The sequence below is a fragment of the Musa acuminata genome, chromosome BXJ2-1 (assembly GCF_036884655.1).
Source record: "Musa acuminata AAA Group cultivar baxijiao chromosome BXJ2-1, Cavendish_Baxijiao_AAA, whole genome shotgun sequence".
Classification (NCBI taxonomy): domain Eukaryota; kingdom Viridiplantae; phylum Streptophyta; class Magnoliopsida; order Zingiberales; family Musaceae; genus Musa; species Musa acuminata.
Window position 1 is genome coordinate 35501247 of NC_088338.1, and position 20075 is coordinate 35521321.

At 37.5% G+C, this 20075-nt stretch overlaps 1 pseudogene; it reads right to left on the minus strand.

Annotated features, from left to right (window-relative positions):
* Window positions 1-16076: 16076 nt before the first annotated feature.
* Window positions 16077-19868, minus strand: LOC135599135 (calmodulin-binding protein 60 D-like; annotated as a pseudogene).
* Between the last annotated feature and the right edge of the window lie 207 nt (window positions 19869-20075).

Below are 20075 nucleotides of genomic sequence, written 5' to 3' on the forward strand. Positions count from 1 at the left end.
CCTAGAAAGAGATATCCCATGTCTTATCGGAATGAGACCTCTCATGGAATTTTCTATGCTAAACCTTTTGACAATGGTTTCTATATACCTGGACTATGACAAGTCAAGCATCCTCTTGGATCTATCTATATAGATCCCAATCCCCAAGATATAGGATGCTTCTCCTAAGTTCTTCATGGAGAAGTTTTTAGATAACCAAGCCTTTACTGTGGATAGCATTCCTACATCATTCCAAACGATCAGGATGTCATCCACACCTTAGTCCATAAATGGATCTAAGTGTTAGGATCAAGAGCACTAAGAGGGGGGGGGGGGGGTGAATTAGTGCAGCGGAAATTTTTCAGTGATTAAAACGAAAGCTGCGTTCGTTCGATAAAAACGATTTCGATGTGAAAGCCGATTCTAAGATTACTTTAACTTGAGATTAAGCGAGATGACGTTAAAGTAGATCTACGAAGGTAGTTTGCAGTTTATGATGGAAAGCAGAATACAAGCGCAAACTGAAATGCGACGTTCGTACGATAAAAGCCGATTTACATCTAAACGCAGATTTAGAAAGTTCTTAACTTAGAAACTTGTTCGTAAGATCGCAGAAGGCAGTAAACAGTTATGATTGAAATCAAAACGTAAACGTAAACTGAAATATGATGATCGTACGAAAAAAGCTGATTTACGTCTAAACGCAGATTCGAAAAGTTCTGAACTTAGAAACTCGTTCGTAAAATCGCAGAAGGCAGTAAGCTATTGAGAAGTTTGCAGTGAAAGTAAAAGGCTCAAAGGAAATGCAAACCGAGATTTAGAGTGGTTCGGTCAATCTTGACCTACTCCACTTTTGGCTTCCTCCACCGACGAGGTCACCGACGTCAACTAGGGCCTTCCTTCAATAGGCGAAGGCCAACCACCCTCTTACAGATTCACTCCTTTTGACGGGCTTAGGAGACAACCCTTACAGAAGTTTTCTCTCCTCTCTTTACAACTCAAACTTTGAAGAACAGAAAGAGGAAAACTAGCAGTTTTGAGCTCTAAGAACAATAGAAAGACAGCAAGATTTCGAGTGTGTGTTCTGTGCTTTCAGTGCTGGATGGGTGGGGTATTTATAGGCCCCAACCCAGTTCAAATTTGGAGCTCAAATCTGTCAATTCCCGGAATTCCGGGATCAGGCGGTTGCACCTCCTGACTGGGGCGGTTGCACCGCCTGGCAGAGCTCGAAGACTGAGCCTCTGGGCGGTGCCACCTCTGTCAGGGGCGGTTGCACCTCTCTGCCAGAGCTCGAAGACCGAGCTTAGGCAGTTGCACCGCCTGACTGGGGAGGTTGCACCGCCTGGCAGAGCTCGAAACTTGAGCTCTGGCGGTGCTACCTCTTGACAGAAGAGGTTGCACCGCCCAGTCTCGCTCGGAGACTGAGCCCTGGGCGGTGCCACCTCTTGGCTGGGGCGGTTGCACCGCCCAGTCTCGCTGGGAGACATAGCCTGGGCGGTGCTACCTCCCGGCTTGGGCGGTTGCACCTCCCACAGCAATCAGGGTCCAAATGGGTTAATCCATTCAGCCCAATTTGATTCTTTCAAGGGCCCAATTGCCCCAAGATTAAGCTAATGGGATCACCTCCCATTTCTAACTTAATCAATGTGCTAACTACGATTATTTCCTAAGACATATTCTGCAGCTTGCTCCGGTGCGTCAATCGCTTCTTCCGACGAGTTTCCGGCGAACTTCCGTCGATCATCCGACGAACCCCCGGTGATCCTCCTGCGGACTTCCGGCAAACTCCTGGACTTGCGACGATCCACTTGGCAAGTTCCGATGAGCTCCTTTGGCAAGCTTCTGGACTTCTCGGATTTGTTCCCGCAGAACCTCCGACGACCGTCCGAACTTCCGTCGAACTCTCGAACTCCCAACGTGATCATTGTCTTGACTCCGGCGCAACTCCTGCTGCATGTCTTTCTTCCATCGTAGTTAATCCTGCACACTCAAAACAAAAACTTCGATCGAGACAATTAATCCTAAGCAATTAACCAAGTTGTCCGGCATGTCATTGGTCCCTCGACGCTTCGTTCGATTCTTCGGCGCATCGTCCTTTCCTGCAGCCTATTGCCCAATCAGCCAGTTGACTCCGCAACTCCGATATCCTTGGCACAATACCCGCTCTTCTTAGCCCGATGCCCGAGTCCACGACCCGAAGCCTTCTGTCGATACGTCGACCGATCCACTGGCCCGACGTCCAATCTTCTGACATGTTCCTCCGGCACAACATGATGTTCCTGCTTTAATTGTCTCATCTTGATCAAAGCATCCTGCGTTACTCAAAACGTAGATTAAATCATAAACATATATCAAGTGGTTTCATCATCAAAATACGAGATTCAACAATCTCCCCTTTTTTGATGATGACAACCACCTGATGACGGAGTTAACCTTAACTCCCGAAGTTTAAACAAACTCCCCCTATCAATATGCCATATTGATAGAAACTCTTAGATTCAAAAATCTAAGCAACATGTCATCATAAACGGAGTTAACCTTAACTCCCAGAGTTTAAACAAACTCCCCCTATCAATATGCCATATTGATAGAAACTCTTGGATTCAAAAATCCAAGCAACATGTCATCATAAACTTATGCATAACATATCATGCCATCAACATACTTCTCCCTCTTTGTCATCAACAAAAAGGAGAAGTACCACAATCAAGTGTTTGTGATGTAAGTTTAACTCATTGCATGAAAAACATAATATCTATTGTTACCATCATGCAAGTTTGCTATCATTAAATGGTAAGATATCAATATATAAAATTACGATTCAAGTTCTTGATATCTTAACATGATATGATATTCATAGCACCTATTCATATGAATGCTGCTTTTGATATCTCATCATAATATGGCATTCATGACATCTATTCATATTCTTCAAATATAAGTGCGATGCCATAAGTTGGTTCATGTCATTTTCCAACAGTGAGTGATAGGATACCAATTATGCAAACATCTCGAGGAAAACATGACATGGAGATAGCTTTTATTGCTTCTTCCTTTTTATTTGTTATCTTTTTATATGAAGGAGAAAAGCCATATGTGAAGTTCAAATTGATAAGATATTAAAGCACACTTCATTTTTGCAAGGATTAAGATATGTAAGTGAGTCAAATCCTTGTATGTAAAAATATCTTCCTTTTATAAGAGGGAATCATCAAATATGTTTCTCGAAAAATATTTTTCACATGATAAGTGCATTTGCTAGATGATTCCATATGTCAAAAATCAATGATGTGAATTAAACTTGATATGACATATGCTTGTTAAGTTCGGAAGAGGATAATGTATCAAGAAAATCCAATTGTTAGGATCAAGAAAATCCAAAAATGAAATTTGATACTTTCATACATTCGGACAGGGTTTTACTAGAGATATTCAATTACAATCATGAAGGTAAAACATGCTTGTTATCATGGACATTTTTGTATTCAAGCACATAATTTCCAACATGTAATCATGGCAAGTAATTGTGTAAAATCATTATGGCAATCAAGTGATTTGATCATTCAATCAAAAAAGTCCGAAAAATAATTTTAACACGTTTAGTCATTCGGACATATTTTTGCCATAGTTTTTCAAATATAATCATGAAGATAAGGCATGCTCATCATCATGGTAGTATGATAGCAAATTAACCATATACAAGCTAGCAAAAATTTTCAACATTTTAAGGCCCGCAAGCTAGCAATTTTGAGATGTTCAAGAAAGCAACTCTTGCTTCTTGAAATATAAGTTTTGCTAGATGTGCAAGTAGACTTTTTGCTTCTTGAGATAGGCAAGATAGCATTCCTTGGTGATGTTCAATATAGCTAAGTTCTACATCATGCAAGCTAGTGAATCTTATAACATTTTAGAACATGCATAATCACCAAAGCATCATAAATTTTAATAATGTGCAAAATTACAAATTTTGAATGATTGCATTTGTGTGTCTTGAGACTTGCAAGATAGCACTTCTTGGTGATGTTCAAGATAGCAATTTCTTCTCTTTTGAGAAGTGCAATTTTTGCTTTCTTCTTGAATTGTGCAAGCTAGCTATCTCCCCTTTTGTCATTGTCAAAAAGAAGGGAAAAACCCTTTACATCAATTTTTAAATCATGACAAAGGTTAGTATCAATCTCATTTGTGCATAATTATATTTTCAAATTAAAACATGCACATTTTCAAAACATATAAACTCATTATTATATGCATGATTCCAAATCAATATTATTTCAATCATTGTTTCACTCATCACTATAGCTTATCATGCATAATATGTAAAACCATCTAACATGATATAAACATTTATTTATTTATTTATTTATTTTTAAACATTCATGATACACAACATACAAAAGCATATGCATCATTCCAAATCATAAATATTTCAAATCATCATGGTATTAATTTGTCACATTGCATCCTACCATGCATGATCGAAGCTTCTCATTTGCATATATCAAAATAAATTCATGAATATCTCATGCATTCATATCATCACTTGAGGAATATTGAAAAAGAAATAATTGGGTGATGAGATCAATATTTCATGAATACAAAGAATTGCATAAAAATCATATCATGAATACAAGGAATACAAGTCACAATCATTCAAGAGAAAAATCAAGATCATGATTTTGATAAAACTCATTTCAAATTTAAATCATCAAAATCATTTTTATGGCTCACAAAATTTATAATATAAATAGATTCATGATTTCATTGATAATATATTTTCTCCCTTTTTAAGTGTTTCATTTTAAGTGATCGATTTCATGTTAGCATGCCTTTTCATTTATGAAAACATGCATCAATTTTTTTAAAGCCACTGTTATTATCATGAAAATCGATAATCCATAAATATCAAGAATCATCATAATTTCATAAATATATACTCATTAATCATAACTTCAAATTAAACATGATTTCATATACTCAAAATCGAGAAATATCAATGGAAATCAACATGATACACATTATTACTTCTCAACCACATATAGCATGATTTCATAAGGTATTTTTAATCAAAATCATTTTGTTTATCATAAACATGCAATTTTCATGATTATTTTCAAAATTACTAGAATGATAAGCATGATTCCTAATTTTTTGTATTTTCATTATAAAATTATTAAACATGCAATTTTCAAGAAAATTAAATAAAAAGAAAAATACATTATGAAAAGCATTATGTAATTTCAAGGTAAATTAAAGGCATTTTGATTACCTCAGCGTCGAAAGGTGCAAAGGCGTAGTTTGCCACCTCGCCTTTGTTGATTTTCTCCTCGTCTTCAGAGGAGCTCGATTCATCTCAGTTTTTGTTCTTCTTCTTGCGTTCAAAGCAAGTAGTTCCGTTCTTTTTACTTTTTAATTTTTGTTTCATTTGTAGTTTAAGTTCACCATAACTTGAGCTTATGCTCGAGTGGTCTTCAAATGTTTTATGTCCCAAATCCTTCCTGTTCTTTGGAAGGTGGTTCTCAAGTTCTTCACATGCATTGCACGCCATTTCAAATGTGATCAATGAACCAATTAGTTCTTCAAGTGGAAAAATATTTAAATCTTTTGTTTCTTGTAAAGCCGTTACTTTTGAATCCCACTTCTTAGAAAGAGAACGCAAAATCTTGTTCAAAAGTTCAGAATTCGAAAAACATTTGCCAAGAGCTCTTAAACCATTGACAACATCCGTAAAACGGGTGTACATGTCACCAATGGTTTCGCTTGGCTTCATTCGAAAAAGCTCGAAATCATGCAGTAAAATATTAACTTTCGAGTCTTTGACTCTACTAGTTCCCTCGTGCGTGATTTCAAGGGTGCGCCAAATATCGAAAGCCGTTTCACACAAAGAAACCCGATTGAACTCATTTTTGTCCAAAGCGCAAAATAAGGCATTCATAGCCTTTGAGTTTAAAGAAAAATGCTTCTTCTCTAAATCCGACCATTCGTTCATCGGTTTAGAGTGAAGATGAAAGTCGTTTTCAACGATATTCCATAAATCCAAATTCATAGAAATCAAGAAAACTCTCATTCGAGTTTTCCAATAAGTGTAGTCCAATCCGTTCAACAACGGTGGACGAAAAATCGAAAAGCCCTCTTGAAAGCCATGAAGAGCCATTTCTCTTGGGTGTAAATCCGAAATGAGAAAAACCGGGCTCTGATACCAATTGTTAGGATCAAGAGCACTAAGAGGGGGGGGGTGAATTAGTGCAGCGGAAAATTTTCAGCGATTAAAATGAAAGCTGTGTTCGTTCGATAAAAACAATTTCGATGTAAAAGCCGATTCTAAGATTACTTTAACTTGAGATTAAGCGAGATGACGTTAAAGTAGATCTACGAAGGCAGTTTGCAGTTTATGATGGAAAGCAGAATACAAGCACAAACTAAAATGCGACGTTCGTACGATAAAAGACGATTTATGTCTAAACGCATATTTAGAAAGTTCTAAACTTAGAAACTTGTTCGTAAGATCGCAGAAGGCAAAAACAGTTATGATTGAAATCAAAACATAAACATAAACTGAAATATGATGATCGTACGAAAAAAGCCGATTTACGTCTAAACGCAGATTCGGAAAGTTCTGAACTTAGAAACTCGTTCGTAAAATCGCAGAAGGCAATAAGCTATTGAGAAGTTTGCAGTGAAGGTAAAATGCTCAAAGGAAATGCAAACCGAGATTTAGAGTGGTTCGATCAATCTTGACCTACTCCACTTTTGGCTTCCTCCACCGACGAGGTCACCGACGTCAACTAGGGGCCTTCCTTCAATAGGCGAAGGCCAACCACCCTCTTACAGATTCACTCCTTTTGACGGGCTTAGGAGACAACCCTTACAGAAGTTTTCTCTCCTCTCTTTACAACTCAAACTTTGAAGAACAGAAAGAGGAAAACTAGTAGTTTTGAGCTCTAAGAACCACAGAAAGACAGCAAGATTTCGAGTGTGTGTTCTGTGCTTTCAGTGCTGAATGGGTGGGGTATTTATAGCCCCAACCCAGTTCAAATTTGGAGCTCAAATCTGTCAATTCCCGGAATTCCGGGATCAGGCGGTTGCACCTCCTGACTGGGGCGGTTGCACCGCCTGGCAGAGCTCGAAGACTGAGCCTCTAGGCGGTGCCACCTCTGTTAGGGGCGGTTGCACCTCTCTGCCAGAGCTCGAAGACCGAGCTCAGGCGGTTGCACCGCCTGACTGGGGAGGTTGCACCGCCTGGCAGAGCTCGAAACTTGAGCTCTGGCGGTGCTACCTCTTGACAGAAGAGGTTGCACCGCCCAGTCTCGCTCGGAGACTAAGCCCGGGGCGGTGCCACCTCTTGGCTGGGGCGGTTGCACCGCCTAGTCTCGCTGGGAGACATAGCCTGGGCGGTGCTACCTCCTGGCTTGGGCGGTTGCACCTCCCACAGCAATCAGGGTCCGAATGGGTTAATCCATTCGGCCCAATTTGATTCTTTCAAGGGCCCAATTGCCCCAAGATTAAGCTAATGGGATCACCTCCCATTTCTAGTGGGGATCAGGATCCAATCAGCATCTTAGTGTAACCTCGAGGGACTCGACCAATCACACTAAGCCCAAAAGGTAGGCAACTATTGCCGATCACAACTCCTTGTGATTCCCGTCTTGTTCGGCCTCCGAATCACCATGGTCTCGAGGGACTCGACCAACCAAGATGCTCTGTTAAGTCAACACCATCGTTACCAGATAAGTCTGATTCGATGATATACCCTCGAGGGACTCGACCAAGTATACCATGTCCTCAGGTCACCGGTGATATCTCTATGTCGTAGGCAAGATAGCGAATCGCGATATAGGTGAGCCTCGAGGGACTCGACCAACTCAACCTACACCGGGAATCAATCCTTAAAACGATGGAAGGCCACGTGGGTCAATCTAATTACCTCACGTTTACCGACTTAATATTATCGAGAGAGGGGTTTCTATGATTTGGTTTCCTAATATGATATGTCACACATATACATATTTAATATATATCTACATCGCATGCAAATATATATACATATCTAATATGTGTATAAGCAATCACACCAGATGATCATGGACCACAACCTAATGCGATCAGGCCCAAGCCAATAGGCCTAATCACTTACATCAAGATCTATGTGTGCAACGGTGCATCTCCATGCCCTGTGATCGTCCATCTCATCCTTGTCGGTTCCATCGACATCTTGATACATCTCAATGCATTGCGATCATTCGTCTCGTGGGTCCCGCTATCGCATCCACGCTCCCGCTATGCCTCCTTGTATGATTACATCTTAATCATAAACACGCAGGCCCGACAATAAATGAGAAATATAATGGAGGCTCATAGACCTCAATAATAATAATCATAAGTACACACATCATACGGTCCATGATCATCTGTCCACACATCATACATCATATGTATAAATCATCATCATATAGGACTACTAGATAATAATAAAAATAATAATTAATTAAACCATTTAATTAATTAATATTTTCTGAAATAAGGGATATGTAGAGAATTTTAGAATTTTGAGGGGTATTTTCATAATTTAGACAAAGGACAGAAACTGGAATTTCTTAAATTCCCAAGGGTAAAACTATCTTTGGCCCAAGACTGCCCCAATCCCTCTCTTCTCCTTGCTTGGTGCGGGCGCGGCCACCCTTGCTGGCGGTAGCCCTCTGCGGTGGGGAGCGAGGGCGTTGCCCCTGCCTACGGGCGGTGTGCTCGCTAGTGGCTCTGCTCGCGAGCAGGGGCCTCTACCCACGGGGGCTGCTCCCGCAGCCGCCGCCCATGCAGGCAGTTGCTTCATGAGCGAGCGCCGCTGCGGGCGTTGTGCCCGCAGGCAACGCCTACGGGTGCCACCGTCTGCGTGCCATAGGCGGCTCTGCCTACGGGTGGCCGGCAGCTGACGGTTGCAACCGCGTGCATCAGTAGTTGCTACGTAGGTGGCCGAGCACTGCCCTTGCGGCCACCGCTGTAGGCGGCCTGCCTACACGAAGATGGCAGCAAGCAGGTAGCCATCTTCGAGCGTAGCAAGGGCAGCAATAGTTGCTGGCCTTCCTCGCCTAATGCGTTAACAATTTTGACATCAAGAGCATTACACAAACATTCAAAACCAATTTTCGCACGAACAACTTGGCTCTGATACCATTGTTGGAAAATCTTAGGACGACATCACATGCGCAGCGGAAGAACAAACACAAAATCCCCTATTCTCAAAGAGATGTTCGTTGTCATGCGAAAATTGAAAAATCCACGAAACTTAAAACTGCTTATATAGTAGATTGTGTTACCTAGAGAGATCGTATACCTCTGAATCATTGCAGATCTCTAGGAGAGGGTGAAGGAAGTCAAGCGTCCTCTTCTCTAGCGGTGATCCACACAATAGGGCTGCGACTAGGCTCTTCAAAACTCCAGGCTTGCTTTGAGGTGGAGAGGGGGAGGATAATATGAGAGGCAAGCAAAAACTCTAGCCTATGAATAACTGAATCCCTCCTATTTATAGAGGTCCCCTATCAAACCCCAATGGATCCTCCCATATTGAGTATTGGATCTGCATCCAATTATCCAAGTCTCTTAGATTAGTGGATCTCTATACAATAATCTCTTATGGGCTCTTATTGAATCTCATCCATAGGATCCAATAATTCAGGGGCTTATTAGATATCTAATAAGTCAGGGGCTCTGGCGGATATCTCATATTCGAACCTCTACTCATCGTAATACCTACCATATGTGTGTGACCCTCTAGGCCCAATATTGAGCTGGCCGTGAGCTATACCTATCAGAACTTCTTCTCGCTCATTTAATTATTATCTCCATAATAATTCACTCGACTCATCGACTACGAACGTACTAAGCCACTACGTCGTAGTCCCCAGACGATACATGTGAATCCAATCCATTAGACCTGTCTGTCCTCAATTACCGTATAACTATAGTCTCTCATCCATCTGAATATCCCAGAGACCATATACCGGGTATGATTTTGTCAAACCCATACGGTTTCTACTCGAGTCTCGTTCTAATCAGATTTTCCCGGAGAACTCTTTTTCTCTCAATCCGAATGACCCTGGCCAGGGATTTGCCTGAGCAAGAACACATGGGATATTCTTTTCATGACGCTGAGAGTGGGTGATCTTCTATCGACACTCACTAGCCCTCGTAAGGTCGATTGTCACTCCTAATGACCGATTGTACTAGATCTGAGACATCCAAACCTATAAGTCTGGTATCAAAGAATGGAGCACTCATACAGGACATCTTGGTGTTTTAAGTCCAAAGATTAGATACACCATTAGGACTACAAAATCGTTGTCTGACAATAAGGCATTATCAACCATCCAGCATTCCGTAAGCGGATCAATCAATGAACTCATTTTCCAATGAGCACTTGTATTGTATCCCTAGTGTCCCCACACGAGCAACTATAAGTCTAGCTACATCTATCATATGGACGACTATACAGTACACTAATCTATCTAGTTATCTCGATGTCTCTCTCGAATAACCTATAACCGAGATTATTTAGGATCTGTGTTTAAAGGTGAATTGATCTCATTATCATGATCTCATCACGATCCGATTCCCATTTCACAGATCCAAGGACATCACAATATATACATGCATATATGCAATAATCAATATAAAATGATAAATGCCAAAAATATAATAATAAAAAAAATTTCGTGTCAAGTCACACGTGTCATCACTAACGTGATTGGCTTACTGGGCACCTATGACTAGCACATGCATCACACAAGACTGACCTAGCCCAGGATGGACTAATCATGTGCGTCGCATGTGACCGCCCATGATGGTTGGGCTGGGCTAGCCTACGGGCCAAGGCCTGACCTTTGGGTTGTGTTAGGCTTACGGGCTGCTAGTGGGTTGTGGCCTAACCTATGGGTTGGGCCTGTGAGCAATTTCAATCCAATTTATATCAAATTTCATACAACAACATATATTCACTAAAAACTATATAAACAAAAAAAATATAATAACCCATTAAAAGATAAATTGTAAGATAAGCTTTAATACAAGGAAATAACCTTCTAAATTCAAATAAAAATTAAATTTTTAACACATGTATAATTTTAAAATATTCTGGTCAAATAAACTTTAAATAATTTAGAATAGTACATTTTAATTTGAATTTTCAGATCAAAGAATATCAAAAATTTTAAATAATATATTTTAATTTAACAAAAATCTTAATCCAAATAAGATTAAAGGCAAGTTGTAATGCCAAGAAATATCATATATTTAATACATGAAATATGTAAAATTTTAAATTATTTAAATCTAAAATTAAATAAACTAAAGAACATTATAAAAACTTCAGTTAATAGACTTTAATGCAATAATAAAAATTTTGATATTTAAAGAATTGATAAATATTTTTCAAACTACAAAACATTCAACATTTAAAGAATCAAAATAAAAACTAGAACTTTTATTTTCAAGAAAGGTACAGAAACCTACCTCTCGTCAATAGGGTGTAATTCCTCGTTCCTACCGTTGCTAGGTTTGGCTAAGTGAGAAACAAAAGAGAGAAATCCCTCCCCTTAAATAGGAGGAGGTGAGTCTCCATCTATTTAATAGATGGAGGTGAGTCTCCATTAAAGAAAATTATTTCTATTTCTATTTAATAGTTATTTCCTAATTCGTATTAACAAATAAGGAAATAGATTAATATTTCCTAAATTACAATGGCAAGTAAGGAAAAAAATTAATTACTAACTTAATTATTTGATTTGATTACATTTCTCCCCTCTTATAAAAAATTTGGTTCCCAAATTTAGCTCAACTTAATAGAATAGATGAAAATACTACTCTCGCATATCTTCTTCTCTTTCCCTCGTTGCCTCTTGGTATGGGTGTTGCCAACAAATATTTACCAAAGGTATAATTTTATTCTTTAGAATATATTCTTTCCTTTCCAAGATTTGGGTTGGTCGTTCTCCAAAAGTAGCATCATCTCTTAGTTGTAGAGGTTGGTAAGATATGACATGTGATGGATCCCTGATATATCTTCGAAGTATACACGCATGAAATACATCATGGATACTAGCCAAAGCTGGGGGCAATGCCAATCTATGCACCACAGACCCGATCTTTTATAAGATCTCAAATGGGCCAATGAATCTTGGGGCTAACTTCCCCCTTTGACCAAACCTCATAACTCCCTTGGTTGGCGACACTTTTAAGAAGACGTGCTCACCAACTTCGAACTCTAGATCTCTTCGCCTTCGATATGTATAACTTTTCTGATGACTTTGAGCTGTTAATAATCTTTGACGTATAATTCGAACATTATCAGTATCTTTTTGAATTAATTGAGGTCCTAAAAGCTTCCGTTCTCCTATCTCATCCCAATATATAGGTGATCTACACTTTCTTCCATAAAGGGCTTCAAATGGAGCCATCTGTATGCTAGAATGGTAACTATTATTATAAAAAATCTCAATTAGGTATAAGTGCATATCCTAACTCCCACCAAAATCCAAAGTACATGCTTTTAAGAGATCTTCAAGAGTTTGTATTCTCCTTTTAAATTAGCTATCAGTTTGGGGGTGAAAAGTTGTATTAAACTTTAACTATATGCCCAAAGATTTTTGTAAACTTCCCCAAAACTTAGAGGTGAACCTTAGATCTCTATCTGAGATAATGCTAATTGACACCCGAATAATTTCCTTAATATATAAGCTTGCTAGTTTATCCAATGAATACTTCTTATTAAAAGGGAGGAAGTGAGCAGATTTAGTAAGTTTGTCTACTACTACCTAAATTTTGTCTTGGGTAATCCTGTTACAAAATCCATAATGACTTGCTCCCACTTCCATTTAGGAATCGAAATCCTAAGCAATTTCCCCATAGGTACTCGATGTTCTATCTTCACTTGTTGGAATATCAAACATTTAGAAACAAACTCTACTATATCTCTCTTTAAACCACGGCACCAATAGTTTTGACGTAAATCTCGATACATCTTAGTAGTCCTGGGATGGATATTAAATTTTGATCTATGTGCCTCCTCCAATAATTAAATCTTTACCAGATGACTTTCGGAAACACAAAGTCGATTGTAGAATGTAATAGAACCATATTCGGCTTGGAGGAATTTGGGTCTAAATCCTTGAGCTATCTCCTTAATTATCATATAAATATATGTATCTTCCTTCTGACATTATTTAACCTTTTCCACCAAATACGAATGTGCCATCAGACACGCAAGAAAACCTTTATTTGTCTCCGATAAAAGTTTACGTTTTAAGTCTGCTAACTCCATCATCATAGAATTTCTTTAAATATTCATATAGGCTATAAGACTATAGGTATTTTTGCTTAAGGCATCAGCAACTACATTAGCCTTCCCAATATGATAGTTGATATTAAAATAATAATTCTTTAGAAAGTACAACCATTTTCTTTGTCTCATATTTAAATCTTTCTGATCTGTGAAGATTTTAAAAGTCTGTCCATAGAGATAATGCCTCCAAATTTTCAGTGCAAAAATGATAGCTCCTAGCTCAAAGTCATGAGTAGGATAGTTCTTCTTGTGAGGCTTTAATTGCCTAGATGCATAAGTAAGGAATCACTAAGATAGGAGCACCGGTTAATTTCTTCTTCAATTCCTAAAAACTTTGTTGACATTTATCATCCCATATGAACTTTATATTTTTTTGTGTGATCAATAGTGCTGCTATTTTTGAAGTCTTCTACAAATCTTCTATAGTATCCGACCAAACCCAAGAAGATTTTTATTATTTTAAACATTATTATATCATTTTTATGTATGATTTATAAAATATGTCAGATTTTAATGTGATATAGAACATTACATTTGATTTATACATCATAACATTATATGTATGTTGTACGTATTAACATCCATTACATAATAATTGTTATTCACTATGTTCACAATATACCATATAGCTTGTGTTTGAGATCAGATCTTAGAAGTTCAGAACTTTTAAGTTGTTCTCCATTGTTTAAGTTTTTTTAATGACATCTTTTATGAATCTGCTAACCAAATTATTCACTTCTGTTTGTGCTTCAGTTTTCTTTCAAAAAAAGAATTAGAGATTTGCCATAAAGACTTCACAAAGAAAGTGTTTTATAATCTCTCTCTCTACAAAAGAATTGAGCACTCTATAAAGTTAAATGGACTAACAAAATTTTGCTGCTCAAGAGATCAAATAACCAGGAAAACACAAAACAGAGAGAAGACCAGTACTGGGTGGAGTGCACCATCAAATAAAGTAGTATCCACCTCATCCCTACTTAGAGAGAAACATAGATTCAAGTCATCCCAATTGCCTCCAACAATCTTCTGCTGCTACATGGTGGAGTTTGGTGTCAAAATGAGGTGGCTTGAGTTCAAGAATTGGCAGGGATTTCATGGAGCAAATGACTCAACAATGTGATGTCAGGAGGCACAACCAGACCAAACAATGGTGTTCCTGCTGATGTGTCTCATATGAGGGTGTCATTAGAGAACAACTGCATCAGGTTGTGAAGAGCTTCAGGATAAAATTTCCTAGCAAACAAGTAGCAAAGTCTCTTCATTCCATTCCACAAACAAGGTTTCACTGTCACCACTTTCTGCAAAATAAATAAATAAATACATGATTGATATAAACAAAAAAGAACTCAATACTACTGTTGAGGTTGGTCTTTGATTATAAAACACTGGAAGGACAGTTAAATAGCAGATTTGGTGTACTCAAGTTTGAGTGATTAGTTTCTCTTCCGGATTGTGTTGTATAATTGTTAGCTGAAAACAGATAGCAGCAAAGATTTTGTGACGATAAATACAAGTCAAACATGGAAAGAAAATGAAATTCTTGTAGTGTTAGTTATGATTCGGCATGAATTAACCAGATTGTTACAGTCGATGGCATTAAACAATTATTTAATAGCTTCAACAGTAACATTATTCGGAACACTGCATAGTCGATCACTTTGAACAATTATCCGATATTCCAACATAGTATACATGCTTGCCACGATTTGTAACCCATTGTTGTTATTATTTTTAAGCATGACTTAACCTTTTAGTATGCAGAATTTGCATAATGGGTAAGAGATAGTAAAGGACCAAATAATACTATCTAAACAAAAATGAAAATAGATGCTTTTGGTGCTTTGGAGTTCAATCCTCCAACTGGTGAACATGCTGAGAAAATATTTGACTTGTTTCAACAGACATGATTATTTTCTTACAAGTCATACCGGCTTCTAATTGAGTAGTTCTGTTTCATCCATCCGCATATTTTTTTATTAGCTTCTCTGAAGGCTTAGATAGTAGGTCATCAATCCCTCCATATTTGTTCTGTGCCTCACGCACGTATCATGCTACTCTATATGATTGCATAGTGTTTTAAAGGTTTTGGTTGACATAGCCATGTAGAACAAGCATTTTCTTGCAAAGTCCTACCACTTACCACTATCTACGACAAAAATACAAGAATTTTAGATGGATATCTGCAACATGTTCCAATTTCCTATTATAAGCTTCGTTCAACCTAAGCACATGAATATACTGAAGTAACTCGGAGGAAAAGAAAAACTATAGAACATGGCGGTCAGCTTACAAAGATTAAGTTACTTTTGCCTAATCTGATGTTCTTTCGGTGATTGCGACAACTATAGAGAAAGCAAATCAGGAAAAGGTGAACGAGGAAAGAATCAGCATATACGAACACAAGTTCTAAAAGATTTACCTTCTCATCATTGGTGAAATGGTAACTCTCATCAATAGACTGTCAACAAAACCCATATCAGCCAATAAGAATTTAGAGGCATCTGGACATTCTAAAGTATGAATTTTTGAAAGAGAGAATGCTTACTGAAATGTTCTTCAGGAGCTCAAAAGTGACATCTTGTGCTCGATATGCTTTTGGATGCCACTATCCTTCAGACCAATCAACATGTATTACGGACCAATTGGCAATTCCAATAGGATCCACCATCTGCAGGATGTCGAAATGTCCTGTCTGGTTATTGATACTATTAAATTCCCAGATAAGCTATTACTCAGGAAAGCCAAAATGCAAAATGATCTAATGTACTTACATTCAATAGAGTTGGAAGATAGTGTTCATCAGCATAGCAGTTGCGACTATCAAAACCTGGCTGAGGTCAAGAAGATAGTGTTCATCAGCATAGCAGTTGCGATAGTGTTCATCAGCATAGCAGTTCCAAGAACCTACATTGTGAAGTAAATTAGATCCACAAACAGTGGAGGTAATAAGAGACTCATTACAGCAAACAAGAAAACCAAAAACTTACCTTGCGGAGTTTCTGGGGATCCCTAACAACAAGTCTGAGAAAGTCTTCAACTGTTAAGAGTCCATATTTATTCAACCTCTTGTGGAATGAACCATCCTTACCAATCTTTTCCAATCTCCAGACTTCATCTTTCAATTCAGGTGGATAGTGTTTCTTGTACACTATAAACATCAGAAAGAAAACTTAGGTAAATGGAGAAAAAGAAACCAAAGATAGTGCAAAGCTGACCTACATTCCCCTCTGTGGTCCTTTCAGTGAAAGCTTCTGTTTTCGCTTCACGGACTCGAATACCATCACAAAAACCTGAAGCAATCTTCAGTCCAAGCCTAAATTTCCTACTCCGTATCCAACTAGAATTGTCTGGAAATGTGAGCTCTCCAAGGGTTCCTACACCTTCTTTCCATGAGACGTATAAGTCTCCAATCAAAAGAGGCCTTTTTCCTTCGCGTTCTTTCACTACATGACTGTCAAACTCTTCTTCTGTCCAATCATCATTGTCTTCATTGCTAAAATCACCCTCAAGGACTACAACTTCTAGTTTTGCAGATGACTCAGGTCCTGATGTGACAACATGGCCAGTGTTTGCATCAATCAACACAACATGAATTTCAGCTCCCTGTTCCCCTTCTACTTTTCCTCCAGTAAAATGGGATAAGGATAGTCTTGTCCGGAAATGAAGCTGGAGATTTCTTCCATCAGGACCTTCAATTTGCTTCGGTGAAGACCTGCATTTCTTGAATTCAGAAGGATCCTAAAAGAGTATTACATAAGTAGAAATTATTCATGTAAAGAAATTATTCTGGAAAATTACCAAATCTACCCCTCAGAGAAATGATGCTGCAACAATGAACTTCTCATAGGCTAGAAGATGAATTGGTGAACTTCTTATAGGCTAGATGATGAATCAGTTCTTTACTATCGGTAGATAAAAATGAAGCTAATATTTCTTCAAACAATAAGCAACAAACTGAAGGAAATAATCTTTCTTAGATGCGCACATCAATTACTGGGAAACATCACAACTAACAAGCAAAGACTAACAAGATGGGCTGAAATTGAATAGCTTGAATATGATAAAGCAAGTCTTAAAGTTAGGTTTGTGCGGAGTTCTATTAATTCTTGTTTGAGTTAATTAGATTAATTGGCCTATTCTCAATTTCCAAGGCAATATAATCACTACTTTAGAACATCTTCACAAAGCTAGATATCATTAGACATGAGCTTATTTAGTTGTATTCCACTTATGAAATTTTTGTAATTGATTGGGTACTTTCTGATTATGATCTTTATCCGATTTGGTCAACTACCTTTATTACCTACTTATATCCCTAAGGACTCCTATCTTTTATAGGAACAGTACGCGGTTAGACTTAAAACAGAAAGATGTTCAGCAAAGGTCATTCTTACAGAATGCATTTTCATCAAACAAATTTGGTAACCCAGTCATAACTTCCTCTTTGTTCTCATGTTTCACTTCTTTCGTCATACTCCATTATTTCTGCTGTAACAGAAAAGTTTGTTCCTGTTTTCTTATAACTTATTACCTTGCAGACTTTTGCTTCATATTGCTGTTTGTGATGTAATGCACTCTTCACTTACTATAGTCTCCCCAAAGCAATCCGATAGTGACAGTGGCACACAAAACAAAATCTAAAAGTCCAAGATTAAAAAGACAGCTTATTTGGTCACAAAGGGATGAAGAAACAGTGCCGCTTGTATAATCATAAAGATTGTATGAAAATCATAATCATAGTGTATGCAGCTTTTTTTGCTAGACTTTATGCAGCTTTTTTTGCTAAACCAAGCAAATGTTAATAATTTTGTTTTCCTTTTAATATAAGATACATAAAATTCTCGGTAGGAAAATAACATCAGGATAGGTTTTGAGACAATTCTGTTAAAGACTATTGAACACTACCTTTCAAAACCCAATAGATACATTTGCACCATTTATCTCATTGAGGCCTGTCAACAACTTAATGTTATTGCCTCTATTGCAATAATTAGGTTAAATATGTTGCCCCTCCCTAGCCTCCATATAGGCATGAGACTCATGCCTATATATGTCTATAGTAGCTTCTGAAAAATAGACTACAATCAGAATGGCCATAAATTAAAATTCTAGCAATCAGACTCTAGGACAACAATTTAAAAATCATAATATACAGCTGTTATCTGTCTCAACCATCCTTCATTTCATTAAATTTAAACACTTGTTGTGCAGCCTGTAACAAGTTCACAAGAAACTTGGCATGCTTTCAGATATTTTACCGGAAAGATTGTATCAGAAAGCATGGCAACATAACTATTTGGTTATAACATCTTAGTCACTTATAATTCCATGCAGAGGAAAAAAAATCCAAAATAAGTTCATTCTCAAAGAATCCATCTGATTCATGATGTATGATGTCATAATATGTCTTACCTTCCACCAATTTTTGGAGGACTTAGCTTTGCTAAGGCTCGTTCAACTTCTTCACTGACCTAATGAAGCACCATACAGCATCAGATTGTCAAGAAGAAACATCAGATATTGCTAATAAATAGGGTCCATTCAGAATATAGAACTTCGAGACCAAAAAATTGAAAGTTCATAGAAGGTGAGTTATCAATGTCATAGAAAAAGATCGAGAATAAATTTTAGGGGCCATGTTTCAACATCCAACAGAATGAGAAAACAACACAATTACGGAATAAAGAAATGAAGTTTTACAAATCACAACATATATCCTAAGCAATCAGACAAAAAGAAAGAGATACTTTACACTAACTTAAGAATAAAAGGATTCAAACAATCTTAAGCATTAATTATCTGACCAAACTATAGATAGATTTACAAATTAGCCGAATGCAATTTTTAGAGACTGAAAACCACTCATAGAGAAGACTTAGCATCCCAATGAATAGGAAAGGACTCAGGTTGTCTGGTTGTCAGTCACCAACAAGAGGCAATCGCTTTTGCAGATCTCTTTCTCTCTATAGAATCTCAAGATGAGAGAAATATCTGCTACATGAGCAATTTAACTATAGTATATTACACATGTAATTTAGAGGTGTCACTCAAATTCTTCCAAACAAACATCATTTACATAGAAAGTCAACACGACATGACTTAACTTTAAATACTAATCAAGATTAAAAAAATAGAGCTTATCTTCTTTTATTATTTGATTGAATAAGTTCCTTGTGTACACAAACAAACTAGTTAAAAAATGTATTATCTCAAATAATGGTGTCAAAGATGTATTTATACAATAATCAGATGTCGCACTGGAAAATCAAAGTGAGAAATGATAACATGGGCATGTTGTGGATTCTTCAAGTGCAAATTCTTTAATGAAATTAAGTAACTTAAATTGGCAGATCATAGAATGCTGGAAAATGATTTTAAGAAAACTCTGGTGTGGAATAAGTTTTAAGCTCTCTTACAACTCTTCGAAGAATGGGCTCCAATGATGAGCAAATTTTCTGCAGACTGTCCATTTTCAAAGCTTCAACAATCACACTGCAAAGAGTACAAAATACTGAATGGTGACACAAAACAACTAGATAAATTAAGAACTTCTTTCCAAAGATGTTGCTAGATTAGCAAAAATACAAGTGCCAAGCAAGGATTTGAAGAAAGAAGATACTTTTGCTTCAAATAAATCCTAGAGTAGAATACGATCTCGCATGAAATGTATAGTTATTACTTATTAGCACTTTAAAAGATTACCAATGAAAGAAAATATTGCGACCATCTTTCCCCTCTCCTGATTCTCAACATCCTTCACGCTTTTAAT